Genomic DNA, 15,678 nt, shown 5'->3' with positions numbered 1-15,678 from the left:
TATTGCCTCATAGAGCCAAATTATTTCCCCATAGAGCCCATTATTGCCTCATAGAGCCCGATTATTGCATCATAGAGCCCCATTATTGCCTCATAAACCCTATTATAGCCTAACAAAGCGCCATTATAACCCCATAGAGGCCCATTATAGCCTCAAAGACCTCATTATAGCCTCATAGAGCCGCATTATTGCCTCATAGAGCCCCATTGTTGCGACTTAGAGCCCCATTATTGCCTCAGAGAGCCCCATTATTGCCTCAGAGAGCCCCATTATTGCTTCATAGAGCCCCATTATTGCGTCATAGAGCCCCTTTATAACCACATAGAGCCCCAGTATTACCTCATAGAGCCCCATTATTGCCTCATAGAGCCCCATTATTGCATCATAGAGACCCTTTATAACCACATAGAGCCCCATTATTGCCTAATAGAGCCCCATTATTGCCTCATAGAGCCCCATTGTTGCGACATAGAGCCCCAGTATTGCGTTTTAGAGCCCCATTATTGGCTTATAGAGCCCCATTATTGCATCATAGAGACCCTTTATAACCACATAGAGCCCCGTTATTGCCTCATAGACCTCATTATAGCCTCATAGAGCCCCGTTATTGCCTCATAGAGCCCTATTATTGCGTCATAGAGCTTCAGTATTGACTCATAGATCCCCATTATTACCTCGTAGAGCCCCAGTATTGCGCGTTAGTGCCCCATTATTGGCTCATAGAGCCCCATTATTGCATCGTAGAGACCCTTTATAACCACATAGAGCCCCATTATTGCCTCATAGACCTCATTATAGCCTCCTAGAGCCCCATTGTTGCGACGTAGAGCCCCATTATTGCCTCATAGAGCCCGATTATTGCCTCATAGAGCTCCATTATTGCATCACAGAACCCCCATTAGTGCGTCATAGAGCCCCATGATTGCTTCATAGAGCCCCATTATAACCTCATAGAGCCAAATTATTTCCCCATAGAGCCCATTATTGCCTCATAGAGCCCGATTATTGCGTCATAGAGCCCCATTATTGCCTCATAAACCCTATTATAGCCTAACAGAGCCCCATTATAACCCCATAGAGGCCCATTATAGCCTCAAAGACCTCATTATAGCCTCATAGAGCCGCATTATTTCCTCATAGAGCCCCATTGTTGCGACTTAGAGCCCCATTATTGCCTCATAGAGCCCCATTATTGCCTCATAGAGCCCCATTATTGCGTCATAGAGCCCCTTTATAACCACATAGAGCCCCAGTATTACCTCATAGAGCCCCATTATTGCCTCATAGAGCCCCATTATTGCATCATAGAAACCCTTTATAACCACATAGAGCCCCATTATTACCTCATAGAGCCCCATTATTGCCTCATAGAGCCCCATTATTGCATCATAGAGACCCTTTATAACCACATAGAGCCCCATTATTGCCTCATAGACCTCATTATAGCCTCATAGAGTCCCATTGTTGCTATATAGAGCCCCATTATTCCCTCATAGAGCCCTATTACTGCCTCATAGAGGCCAATTATAACCCCATAGAGCCCCATTATAGCCCCATAGACGTCATTATAGCCAACATTGAGCCCCAGTATTGCGTCATAGAGCCCCGTTATTGCCTCATAGAGCCCCATTATTACCTCGTAGAGCCCCATTCTTGACTTATAGAGCACCATTATTTCTTCATAGTGTTCCATTATTGCATCACAGAGCCCCATTATTGCCTCATAAATCCTATTATAGGCTCATAGACCCCATCATAGCCACATAGAGCCCCATTATAGCCTCGTAGAGCCCCATTATTGCATCATAGAGACCCTTTATAACCACATAGAGCCCCATTATTGCCTCATAGAGTCCCCTTATAACCTCATAGAGCTGCATTATTGCATCACAGAGCCCCATTATTGCCTTATAGAGCCCCATTATTGTATCATGGAGCCCCATTATTTCCTCATAGAGCCCCATTATTTCCACATAGAGCCCCATTATTGCCTCATAGAGCCCCATTATTGCCTCATAGAGCCCCAATACGGCTTCTTAGAGCCGCATTATTGCGTAGAGCCTCATTATTTCGTTATAGAGCACCATTATTGCATGATAGAGCCCTATTATCCATGATAGAGCTCCATTATTGCGTCATAGAACCCCCATATTTGTGTCATAGAGCCTCATTATTGCATTATAGTGCACCATTAATAACCTCATAGAGCCCCATTATTGCGTCATAGAGCCTCATTATTGCCTCATAGAGCCCCAATATGGCTTCATAGAGCCGCATTCTTACCTTGTAGAACCCCATTATTGCATTATAGAGCACCATTATATCCTCATAGAGCCCCATTATTGCCTAATAGAGCCCAATTATTACATCATAGTGCCCCATTATTGCAACATTGAGCCCCATTATTGCCTCATAGAGCCCCATTATTGTCTCATATTGCTCCTTTATTGCCTCGTTGAGCCCCATTATTACCTCATAGAGCCCGTTATTTCCTCATAGAGCCCCATTATTGCCTCATGGAGCCGCATCATTGCCACATAGAGCCCCAATATGGCTTCATAGAGCCGCATTATTACCTCGTAGAGCCCCATTATTGGGTAATAGAGCACCATTATTGCATGATAGAGCCCTATTATTGCGTCACAGAGCTCCATTATTGCATCATAGAACCCCCAATAATTGACTCATAGAGCCCCATTATTGCATTGTAGAGCACCATTATAACCTCATAGAGCCTTATTATTGTCTCATAGAGCCCCACTATTGCCTCATAGAGCCCCATTATTGCAACATAGAGCCCTATTATTGCCTCATAGAGCCCCGTTATTGCCTCATAGAGCCCCATAATAGCCTCCTAGACCCCATTAATTCCTCATAAAGCCCCATTATTGCCTGATAGAGCCCTATTATTGCCTCATAGTGCCCCATTATTGCCTCATGGAGCCCCATTGTTTGGATATAGCGCCCCATTATTCCCTCATAGAGCCCCATTACTGCCTCATAGAGCCTCATTGTAACCCCATAAAGCCCCATTATAGCCTCATAAACCTCATTATAGCCATCATAGAGCCCCGGTGTTGCATCATAGAGCCCCATTATTGCCTCGTACAGCCCCATTATTGGGTTATAGAGCCCCATTATTGCTGCATAGAGTTCCATTATTGCATCAAAGAGCCCCATTATTGCCTCGTTAACCCTATTATAGCCTCATAGAGCCCCATTATTGCCTCACAGGGCCCCATTATTGCCCCATAGAGCCCCTTATTGCCTCATAGAGCCCCATTATAACCTCATAGAGCCCCATTATTGCATCACAGAGCCCCATTATTGCCTTATAGAGCCCCATTATTGCCTCATAGAGCTCCATTATTGCGTCATAGATCTCCATTATTGCGTCATAGATCTCCATTATTGCGTCATAGAACCCCCATTATTGCTTCTTAGAGCCCCATTATTGCTTCATATAGCCCCATTATAACCTCATAGACCTCATTATTGCATCACAGAGCCCCATTATTGCCTCATAGAGCCCCATGATTGCATCATAGAGCTTCAGTTTTGACTCAGAGTCCCATTATTACCTAGTAGAGCTCCATTATTGCCTCATAGAGCCCCATTATTACCTCGTAGAGCCCCAGTATTGCGTTTCAGAGCCCCATTATTGGCTTATAGAGCCCCATTATTTCCTCATAGAGCCCCATTATTGCCTCATAGAGCGCTATTATTGCATCATCGAGCCCCATTATTGCCTCATAAACCCTATTATAGCCTATCAGAGCCCCATTATAACCTCATAGAGCCCCATTATTGCTTCCTAGAGCCCCAGTATTGCTCACAGAGCCCCATTATTACCTCGTAGAGCCCTGTTATAGCCTCATAGAGCCCTATTATAACCCCATAGACGCCATTATAGCCTCGTAGACCTCATTATAGCCTCATAGAGCCCCATTATTCCCTAATAGAGCCCCGTTATTGCATCATAGAGCCCCATTATTGCCTCATATACCTCATTATAGCCTCATAGAGCCCCATTATTGCCTCATAGAGCCCCATTATTGCATCATAGAGACCAGTTATTGCATCATAGAGCCCCAGTATTGCCTCATAGAGCCCCATTATTGCCTCATAGAGCTCCATTATTGCGTCATAGAACCCCCATTAGTGCGTCATAGAGCCCCATGATTGCTTCATAGAGCCCCATTATAACATCATAGAGCCAAATTATTTCCCCTTAGAGCCCATTATTGCCTCATAGAGACCCTTTATAACCACATAGAGCCCCATTATTGCCTCATAGACCTCATTATTGCATCATAGAGCCCCTTTATAACGACATAGAACCCCATTATTGCCTCATAGAGCTCCATTATTGCGTCATAGACCCCATTATAGCCTCATGGAGCCGCATTATTGCTTCAGAGATCCCTATTATTGCATTATAGAGCCCCATTATTGCATCATAGAGCTCCATTATTGCATCATAAACTCTATTATAGCCTAACACATCCCCATTATTGCCTCATAGAGCCCCATTATTGCATCCTAGAGCCCCATTATTGCATCCTAGAGCCCAATCCTTACCTCATAGAGCACCACGATTGCAACATAGAGCCCCATTATTTACTCGTAGAGTCCCATTATTGCTCCATAGAGCCCCAGAATAGCCTCATAGACCCCATTATAGCCTCATAGAGCCCCATTATTGCATCATAGCGCCCCATTATTGCATCACAGAGCGCCATTATAGCCTCGTAGACCCCATTATTGCCTCATAGAGCCCCATTATAACCTCATAGAGCCCCATTATTGCATCATAGCGCCCCATTATTACCTCATAGAGCCCCATTATTGCATTATAGAGCCCCAGTACTGACTCACAGAGCCCCAGTATTGCCTCATAGAGCCCGATTATTTCCTCATAGAGCCCCATTATTGCCTCATAGAGCCCTATTATTGCATCATAGCGCCCCTTTATTACCTAATAGAGCCCCATTATTGCATTATAGAGCCCCAGTACTGACTCACAGAGCCCCAGTATTGCATTTTAGAGCCCCATTATTGGCTCATAGAGCCCCATTATTGCATCATAGAGACCCTTTATAACCACATAGAGCCCCATCATTGCCTCATAGACCTCATTATAGCCTCCTAGAGCCCCATTGTTGCGACATAGAGCCCCATTATTGCCTCATAGAGCCCCATTATTGCCTCATAGAGCCCCATTATTGGGTCATAGAACCCCCAGTAGTGCATCATAGAGCCCCATGATTGCTTCATAGAGCCCCATGATTGCCTCATAGAGCCAAATTATTTCCCCATAGAGCCCATTATTGCCTCATAGAGCCCGATTATTGCGTCATAGAGCCCCATTATTGCCTCATAAACCCTATTATAGCCTAACAGAGCGCCATTATAAACCCATAGAGGCCCATTATAGCCTCAAAGACCTCATTATAGCCTCATAGAGCCGCATTATTGCCTCATAGAGCCCCATTGTTGCGACTTAGAGCCCCATTATTGCCTCATAGAGCCCCATTATTGCTTCATAGAGCCCCATTATTGCGTCATAGAGCCCCTTTATAACCACATAGAGCCCCATTATTGCCTAATAGAGCCCAATTATTGCCTCATAGAGCCCCATTGTTGCGACATAGAGCCCCAGTATTGCGTTTTAGAGCCCCATTATTGCATCATAGAGCCCCATTATTGCATCATAGAGACCCTTTATAACCACACAGAGCCCCGTTATTGCCTCATAGACCTCATTATATCCTCATAGAGCCCCGTTGTTGCCTCATTGAGCCCTATTATTGCGTCATAGAGCCCCTTTATAACCACACAGAGCCCCATTATTGCCTCAGAGAGCCCCATTATTGCATCATAGAGCTTCAGTACTGACTCATAGATCCCCATTATTACCTCGTAGAGCCCCAGTATTGCGTGTTAGTGCCCCATTATTGGCTCATAGAGCCACATTTTTGCATCGTAGAGACCCTTTATAACCACATAGAGCCCCATTATTGCCTCATAGACCTCATTATAGCCTCCTAGAGCCCCATTGTTGCGACGTAGAGCCACATTATTGCCTCATAGAGCCCGATTATTGCCTCATAGAGCTCCATTATTGCATCACAGAACCCCCATCAGTGCGTCATAGAGCCCCATGATTGCTTCATAGAGCCCCATTATAACCTCTTAGAGCCAAATTATTTCCCCATAGAGCCCATTATTGCCTCATAGAGCCCGATTATTGCGTCATAGAGCCCCATTATTGCCTCATAAACTCTATTATAGCCTAACAGAGCCCCATTATAACCCCATAGAGGCCCATTATAGCCTCAAAGACCTCATTATAGCCTCATAGAGCCGCATTATTGCCGCATAGAGCCCCATTGTTGCGACTTAGAGCCCCATTATTGCCTCATAGAGCCCCATTATTGCCTCATAGAGCCCCATTATTGCGTCATAGAGCCCATTTATAACCACATAGAGCCCCAGTATTACCTCATAGAGCCCCATTATTGCCTCATAGAGCCCCATTATTGCGTCATAGAGACCCTTTATAACCACATAGAGCCCCATTATTGCCTCATATACCTCATTATAGCCTCATAGAGCCGCATTATTGCCTCATAGAGCCCCATTGTTGCGACATAGAGACCCATTATTGCCTCATAGGGCCCCATTATTGCCTCATAGAGCTCCATTATTGCGACATAGAGCTCCATTATTGCGTCATAGACCCCATTATAGCCTCATGAGCCGCATTATTGCATGATAGAGCCCCATTATTGCATCATAGAGCCCCATTATTGCCTCATAAACCCTATTATAGCCTAGCACATCCCCATTATAACCTCATAGAGCCCCATTATAGCCTCAAAGACATCATTATAGCCTCATAGACCCCCAGTATTGCCTCATAGAGCCCCATTATTGCATCCTAGAGGCCCATTATTGCATCCTAGAGCCCAATTCTTACCTCTTAGAGCACCATGATTGCAACATAGAGCCCCATTATTTACTCGAGGACTCCCATTATTGCTCCATAGAGCCCCAGAATAGCCTCATAGACCCCATTATAGCCTCATAGAGTCCCATTGTTGCTATATAGAGCCCCATTATTCCCTCATAGAGCCCTATTACTGCCTCATAGAGACCAATTATAACCCCATAGAGCCCCAATATAGCCTCATAGACCCCATTATAGCCTCATAGAGCCCCATTATAGCATCATAGAGCCCCATTATTGCCTCATAGAGCCCCATTATTGCATCATAGAGCTCCAGTACTGACTCACAAAGCCCCAGTATTGCCTCATAGAGTCCGATTATTTCCTCGTAGAGCCCCATTATTGCCTAATAGAACCCCATTATTACCTCGTAGAGCCCCAGTATTGCGTTTTAGAGCCCCATTATTGCCTCTTAGAGCCCCATTATTGCGTCATGGAGCCCCATTATTGCCTCATAAACCCTATTATAGCCTAACAGAGCCCCATTATAACCTCATAGAGCACTATTATTGCGTCATAGAGCCCCATTATTGCCTCATAAACATTATTATAGCCTAACAGAGCCCCATTATATCGTCATAGAGGCCCATTATTGCATCATAGAGCCCCAGTATTGCTCACAGAGCCGCATTATTACCTCGTAGAGCCCCGTTATAGCCTCATAGAGCCCCATTATAACCCCATAGACGCCATTATAGCCTCGTAGACCTCATTATAGCCTCATAGAGCCCCATTATTGCGTCATAGAGCCCCGTTATTGCCTCATAGAGCCCCATTATTGCCTCATATCCCCCATTATAGCCTCATAGAGCCCCATTAATGCGTCATAGAGCCCCATTAAAACCTCATAGAGCCCCATTATTGCATCATAGAGCCCCAGTATTGCCTCATAAACCCTATTATAGCCTAACACATCCCCATTATAACCTCATAGAGGCCCATTATAGCCTCAAAGACATCATTATAGCCTCAAAGACATCATTATAGCCTCATAGAGCCGCATTATTGCCTCATAGAGCCCCATTATTGCATCCTAGAGGCCCATAATAACCTCATAGAGCCTCATTATTGCATCAGAGCCCCATTATTGCCTCATAGAGCCCCATTATTGCATCCTAGAGCCCCATTGTTGCATCATAGAGCCCAATTCATACCTCATAGAGCACCATGATTGCAGCATAGAGCCCCATTATTTACTCGTAGAGTCCCATTATTGCTCCATAGAGGCCCAGAATAGCCTCATAGACCCCATTATAGCCTCATAGAGTCCCATTGTTGCTATATGGAGCCCCATTATTCCCTCATAAAGCCCTATTACTGCCTCATAGAGGCCAATTATAACCCCATAGAGCCCCATTATAGCCCCATAGACCTCATTATAGCCATCATTGAGCCCCAGTATTGCGTCCTAGAGCCCCGTTGTTGCCTCATAGAGCCCCATTATTACCTCGTAGAGCCCCATTCTTGCGTTATAGAGCCCCATTATTCCTTCATAGTGTTCCATTATTGCATCACAGAGCCCCATTATTGCCTCATAAATCCTATTATAGCCGCATAGACCCCATTATAGCCTAATAGAGACCCATTATTGGCTAACAGAGCCCCATTATTGCCTCATAGACTTCATTATAGCCTCCTAGAGCCACATTATAGCCTCATAGAGCCCCATTATTGTTTCATAGAGCCCCATTATTGCATCATAGCACCCCATTATTACCTCATAGAGCCCATTATTGTATCATAGAGGCCCAGTAGTGACTCACAGAGCCGCAGTATTGCCTCATAGAGCCCTATTATTACCTCATAGAGCCCCATTATTGCGTTTTAGAGCCCCATTATTGGCTCATAGAGCCACATTATTGCATCATAGAGACATTTTATAACCACATAGTGCGCCATTATTGCCTCATATACTTCATTATAGCCTCCTAGAGCCCCGTTGTTGCGATACAGGGCCCCATTATTGCCTCATAGAGCCCCATTATTGCATCATAGAACCCCCGTTAGTGCATCATAGTGCTCCATGATTGCTTCATAGCGCCCCATTATAACCTCATAGAGACAAATTATTTCCCATAGAGCCTATTATTGCCTCATAGACCCCATTATTGCGTCATAGAGCCCCATTATTGCCTCATAAACCCTATTATAGCCTAACAGAGCCCCATTATAACCTCATAGAGCCCCATTATAGCCTCATAGAGCCCCATTATTGCATCATAGAGCCCCAGTATTGCTCACAGAGCCCCATTATTACCTCGTAGAGCCCCGTTATAGCCTCATAGAGCCCCAATATAACCCCATAGACACCATTATAGCCTCGTAGACCTCATGTCGTGGTTTAAACCCAGTCAGGTAATTTGTTCACTCACTCCCAGTGAGTGGTGCCAAGCTGACAACAATCAAGGTCCGTGTTCGTCTCCCCCCCCTCCCTGCACCGGGGCTCTCCCCTTCCCCGCTCCCGGAGGAACGGGGAGGAGGATCGAGAGAGTGCAACTCCTACGGGTTGAGACAAGAACAGTCCAGCAACAAATCACCACCGCTACTATCAGCTAAAACAATGATAAGGGAAAATAACAAGGGAAGAGAATACGATACCACCGGCCAAGAAAACGAGTTCCACCCGGAAGCTCCTGTCCTTCTGGGTAACTCCCAGTTACCCCCCACCCCGGGCATGACGTGCTGTGGTATGGAATACCTCCCCGGCTAGCCCGGGTCAGGCGCCCCGTCTCTGCTTCCTCACAGCTTCCCCTCCTCCCTGGCAGAGCATGAGCCTCACAGAGTCCTTGGTCAGGGTAAACATCACTTAGCAACAACCGAAAACATCGGCTTCACCAACGCTGTTCTCAAAACTAGAAGTCAAAACACAGCACTGCACCAGCTAACACAAAGGAAAAAACATGACTGCTACTGCTGAACCCAGGACATTATCCACCCCTTATTCCATACCATTCACGTCGTGCTCAGATCCCACATTTTCAATACACCATCGCTCTCCCACATATATACATCCATATACATACAGACCAAGAGGAAAAAAAATCATTTTCTTAGTGCATGGACCAATCCCTATAATGCTGCCGAGTCCATTCGGTCCATGATGTTCCAAGTTCATTCTCTGTTGGGATGATGGCTGGAGGGAAGTCAGGGCCAGTCGCTGGTGACCTGGAGACATCTAGTTGATGGGCTATAAAAGCATTACACAGCAGGCAACAGCATACAATTGAGTTCACTGGCTGTTTTCCCCTAAAATCAAATCCCCTTGAGGTATACATCGGACTTCCCCATCTTCCCGCATTACCCACCAAGTATATCCAGGTCCCTGAGCAAAAGCAATCCCACGAGTGGGTTTGCCTTTACCTGAAGCAGGAATAACCCAGACTGTCTTCCCCAGCAAATTCTTCATATGCACCACGGGAACTTTGTCCCCCTCTACAATATGTAAAAGTTCTGACTGGGCTGGGCCAGCCCTGTTGGCAGATCCTCTGGTGTTGACCAACCAGGTGGCCTTTGGTAAATGTGTATCCCAATGCTTGAAAGTTCCCCCACCCATCGCTCTCAGTGTAGTTTTTAACAGCCCATTGTACCGTTCGATTTTCCCAGAGGCTGGTGCATGGTAGGGGATGTGATATACCCACTCAATGCCATGCTCTTTGGCCCAAATATCTATAAGGTTATTCCGGAAATGAGTCCCATTGTCTGACTCAATTCTCTCTGGGGTGCCGTGTCGCCACAAAATCTGTTTCTCAAGGCCCAGGATGGTGTTCCGGGCAGTGGCATGGGGCACAGCGTATGTTTCCAGCCACCCGGTGGTTGCTTCCACCATGGTAAGCACATGGCGCTTGCCTTGGCGGGTTGGTGGCAGTGTGATATAGTCAATCTGCCAGGCCTCCCCATATTTATACTTCAACCATCGTCCTCCATACCAAAGAGGCTTTAACCGCTTGGCTTGTTTAATTGCAGCACATGTTTCACACTCATGAATAATCTGGGCAATAGTGTCCATTGTTAAGTCCACCCCTCGGTCACGGGCCCATCTATATGTTGCATCTCTGCCCTGATGGCCTGAAGTGTCATGGGCCCACCGGGCCAAAAATAATTCACCTTTATGTTGCCAATCTAAGTCCATCTGAGCCACTTCAATCTTAGCCGCTTTATCCACTTGTTGGTTGTTCTGGTGTTCCTCAGTGGCCGGACTCTTGGGTACATGGGCATCTACATGACGTACCTTCACCACCAGGTTCTGCACCCTGGCAGCAATATCTTTCCACAGTGCAGCAGCCCAGATGGGTTTACCTCGGCGTTGCCAGTTGCTCTGCTTCCATTGCTTCAACCACCCCCACAGGGCATTTGCCACCATCCATGAGTCAGTATAGAGATAAATTACTGGCCACTTTTCTCGTTCAGCAATGTCCAGGGCCAGCTGGATGGCTTTCACCTCGGCAAATTGACTCGATTCACCCTCTCCTTCAGCAGTTTCTGCAACTTGTCGTCCAGGACTCCATACAGCTGCCTTCCATCTCCGATGCTTTCCCACAATACGGCAAGAGCCATCAGTAAACAAGGCATACTGCTTTTCACTTTCTGACAGTTTATTATATGGTGGGGCCTCTTCAGCACACACCACCTCCTCCTCTGGTGACATTCCGAAATCTTTGCCCTCTGGCCAGTCCATGATGACTTCTAGAATGCCTGGACGACTGGGATTTCCTATTCGAGTTCGTTGTGTAATTAGTGCAGCCCATTTACTCCATGTAGCATCAGTTGCATGATGTGTAGAGGAGACCCTGCCTTTGAACATCCAGCCCAGCACGGGCAACCGGGGTGCCAGGAGGAGCTGTGCTTCAGTGCCAATCACTTCCGAAGCAGCTCGAACCCCTTCATAGGCTGCCAGTATCTCTTTCTCAGTTGGGGTATAGCTGGCCTCAGATCCTTTATATCCCCGACTCCAAAAGCCGAGGGGTCGACCTCGAGTCTCCCCTGGAGCTTTCTGCCAGAGGCTCCAGGTAGGACCGTTCTCCCCAGCTGCAGTGTACAGCACATTTTTTACATCTGGCCCGGTCCAGACTGGTCCAAGGGCTACTGCATGAACTATCTCGCGTTTAATTTGCTCAAAGGCTTGTTGCTGCTCAGGGCCCCATTTAAAATCATTCTTCTTCCGGGTCACATGATAGAGAGGGCTTACAATCGAACTGTAATTTGGGATGTGCATTCTCCAGAACCCCACTGCACCCAAGAAAGCTTGCGTTTCTTTCTTATTAGTTGGTGGAGACATTGCTGTTATCTTGTTGATCACATCTGTGGGGATCTGTCTACGTCCATCTTGCCATTTTATTCCCAAAAATTGAATCTCCTGTGCAGGTCCCTTGACCTTACTCCGTTTTATGGCAAAACCGGCTTTCAGCAGGATTTGGATTATTTTCCTCCCTTTCTCAAAGACTTCTTCTGCTGTATCGCCCCGCACAATAATGTCATCAATGTATTGCAGGTGTTCTGGAGCTTGCCCCTGTTCCAGTGCAGTCTGGATCAGTCCATGGCAAATGGTAGGGCTGTGTTTCCACCCCTGGGGCAGTCGGTTCCAAGTGAACTGGACACCCCTCCAAGTAAAAGCAAACTGTGGCCTGCACTCTGCTGCCAAAGGAATGGAGAAAAATGCATTGGCAATATCAATCGTGGCATACCACTTGGCTGCTTTTGACTCTAGTTCATACTGAAGTTCTAGCATGTCCGGTACGGCAGCACTCAATGGTGGTGTGACTTCATTCAGGCCACGATAGTCTACTGTTAGTCTCCATTCTCCATTAGACTTTCGCACTGGCCATATGGGGCTATTGAAGGGTGAGCGGGTCCTGCTGATCACCCCCTGACTCTCCAGTCTACGGATCAGCTGATGGATGGGAATCAGGGAGTCTCGGTTGGTGCGATATTGCCGCCGGTGCACTGTTGTGGTCGCAATTGGCACTTGTTGTTCTTCAACTTTCAGCAACCCCACAGCAGAGGGATCTTCTGAGAGACCAGGCAAGGTGGACAGCTGCTCAATTTCCTCAGTCTCCAAAGCAGCAATACCAAAAGCCCACCGGTACCCTTTTGGGTCTTTGAAGTACCCTCTCTTGAGGTAGTCTATGCCGAGGATGCATGGAGCCTCTGGACCAGTCACAATAGGGTGCTTTTGCCACTCCCTCCCAGTCAGGCTGATTTCAGCCTCCAGCACAGTCAACTCTTGGGATCCTCCTGTTACTCCAGAAATATAGATGGGTTCCACCCCTTGACAGCTTGATGGCATCAGGGTACACTGTGCACCGGTATCTACTAGAGCCTTATACTTCTGTGGGACTGATGTGCCAGGCCATCTGATCCACACAGTCCAGTAAATCCGATTGTCCCCTACCTCCACCTGGCTGGAGGCAGGGCCCCTCTAATGGTCATCACAGCATTGGACACTTAAGTCGTGTTGAAAGGGATTATTCTTCCTTATCACAGGAGCTGGAGTAAAATCAGCTCTTCCACTCCATCTGGGAAACTGCTCACCAGAGACTGAAGCCGTAGCTCTCATGGGACGATCAGTCTTGGCCCTTGCTCCCCTCTTCAGTTCACTCACCCGTTCCTCCAAAGCTGAAGTAGGTTTTCCATCCCACTTTGTCATGTCTTCTCCGTGATCCAGCAGGTAAAACCATAGGGTACCCCGTGGCGTATACCTTCTGTATCTCCTCTCTTGAACAATAGGACGTCTTTTGTTAATAGCTGAGACGCGTGTTGGTACACGTGAGGAGCTGGATAAATCAGACACATCGTCCCTCAATTTGTCGAGGTCCTGGGACAGTTTTTTCACAGCTGAGATGATGGAAGGAGTGAGATTGTCTTCGAACTCTCGGAGTTTATGAACCATTTCATCCACTGTTAGTGGTACTATGTCATTCCAGGTCACTGTTGCCAATGAATGGGCATATGATGACGGTGCATTCCGTGTAAGTTTTCGCCACATGGGTCGTGTACATTCAACTTCATCTGGATCTATAGGTGTATCCCCGTTATTCGGCTTGATGTGATAGATCATCTCTACGATGGCCGATTCCCTCAGAGACTGGATGCCTTTGTCTATAGTAGTCCACTTGGCCGAACGACTCGTAACATCGTCCTTGTACGGAAACCTTTCTTTCACAGCTGCCAAGAGCCTCCTCCAAAGGCTGAGGGACTTTTTCTCTCTTGCAATTGCTTTGTCAATTCCCCCTTCTCTAGCAAGTGATCCCAGCTGCTTGGCTTCTGTACCTTCTAGTTCGTGACCATCGGCCCCATTGTCCCAGCATCGGAGTAACCAGGTGATGATGTGCTCCCCTGGTTGACGGGTAAAATCTTTTCGCATATTCCGCAGCTCGGTTGAGGTCCGAGGTCGAGAAGTTACCTCTTCTTCTTCTTCTTCGTCATGTGAGGATGACTCCTGATCAGATTCTGGACCGGGTGGTGAATTCATTGGTTCTTCATCTCGCTTCACCCTTTTTGCCTCCTTTTTGCTTGTTCTCTTGCGTACAGGGGCAACTGATATTGGTACGAATTGGTCCTCTGGTTTGGCTGCAGTGATTATCACTGTGGTTTGAGTGGCGACTGTACTTGTTGCTGGGGGTGGTGTAGCTACTGTGCTTGGAGCTGGGGTAACCGCGCTGTCTGTTGCAGTTGAAGTTTGAGCAGCTGCTGTACTTGCCACTGGGGTAGCTGCGCAGTTCATTGCAGCCAAAGTTTGAGTAGCGACTGTCGCTTTGCCCTCAAATCCGCCGACATTCTTTTCCTTTTGAAGGTGCTGGATAGTGTTGAACAAGGCCCTCTAAGCATAGGCCAAGCCCCAGCACGTTGCCGTGATTTGTCCATCTCTGGTATGGCCAGAATGACCACACACCTCATTTAAGTGTTTTACTAATTCTTCTGGATTTTGCAGTTGTTCGGTAGTGAAATTCCAAAATACTGGAGGGGCCCACTGACCTAGATACTTGCCCATACTATCCCACACACCCTGCCACTCATGGCTGTCCAGCCTCTGGGAAAATCTCTCGGTCCTCCTACATCGTCGTTTGACCCCAGACAAGACCCAAACCTGAATCTGCTTAATTCTTGAAATCAGTAGTGGGCAAAACACACTCTGTATGCGTGTTAGCATGGTGATTCCCATCACCATCAGTAAACAAGTCTCAAGAGCATTAAAAGGCCATTTAAAAAATTCAAAACTCTCAAATGTAAATGGTCTGGGGGGACGACTAGGAGGGTAAAAGGATGTCTCCTTCACAGGTTGAGCACCTGAGAAGGAGAAAAAAGATGTGTAATTGCTAAGCACCTCCATCATATACCTCCCAAAGTATAAAGGTGGTGACCACACTGGGAACATAAACCAGATCAGTTTCATGATCAACGATTCTATTGTATTACAAGTCATTACCATAAAGTACAATGGGATAAAAACCTTAGCCCAAGCCCCACACTTGAAAAACACTAATACAGCCAATACCGGATGGACGTAAGATATGGTATACTGAAACTGTGAGATCAAGAGGAAAAACCTTGAGAGCCAATAAATCAGCATTGTGACGAGTGACTATCAATCCAGTCAGATCTGTTCTTATCTCAACCCCTTCGTGCCCCATGTTGGGCGCCAAAAAAGAACTGTCGTGGTTTAAACCCAG

Source organism: Pezoporus flaviventris, unplaced genomic scaffold, assembly GCF_033815535.1.
Source record: "Pezoporus flaviventris isolate CSIRO_AGI_PZ_B2104156 unplaced genomic scaffold, CSIRO_AGI_Pfla_v1 ptg000074l, whole genome shotgun sequence".
NCBI lineage: Eukaryota > Metazoa > Chordata > Aves > Psittaciformes > Psittacidae > Pezoporus > Pezoporus flaviventris.
The sequence above is the reverse complement of the archived record's forward strand: the minus strand, read 5'-3'. Positions refer to the sequence as shown.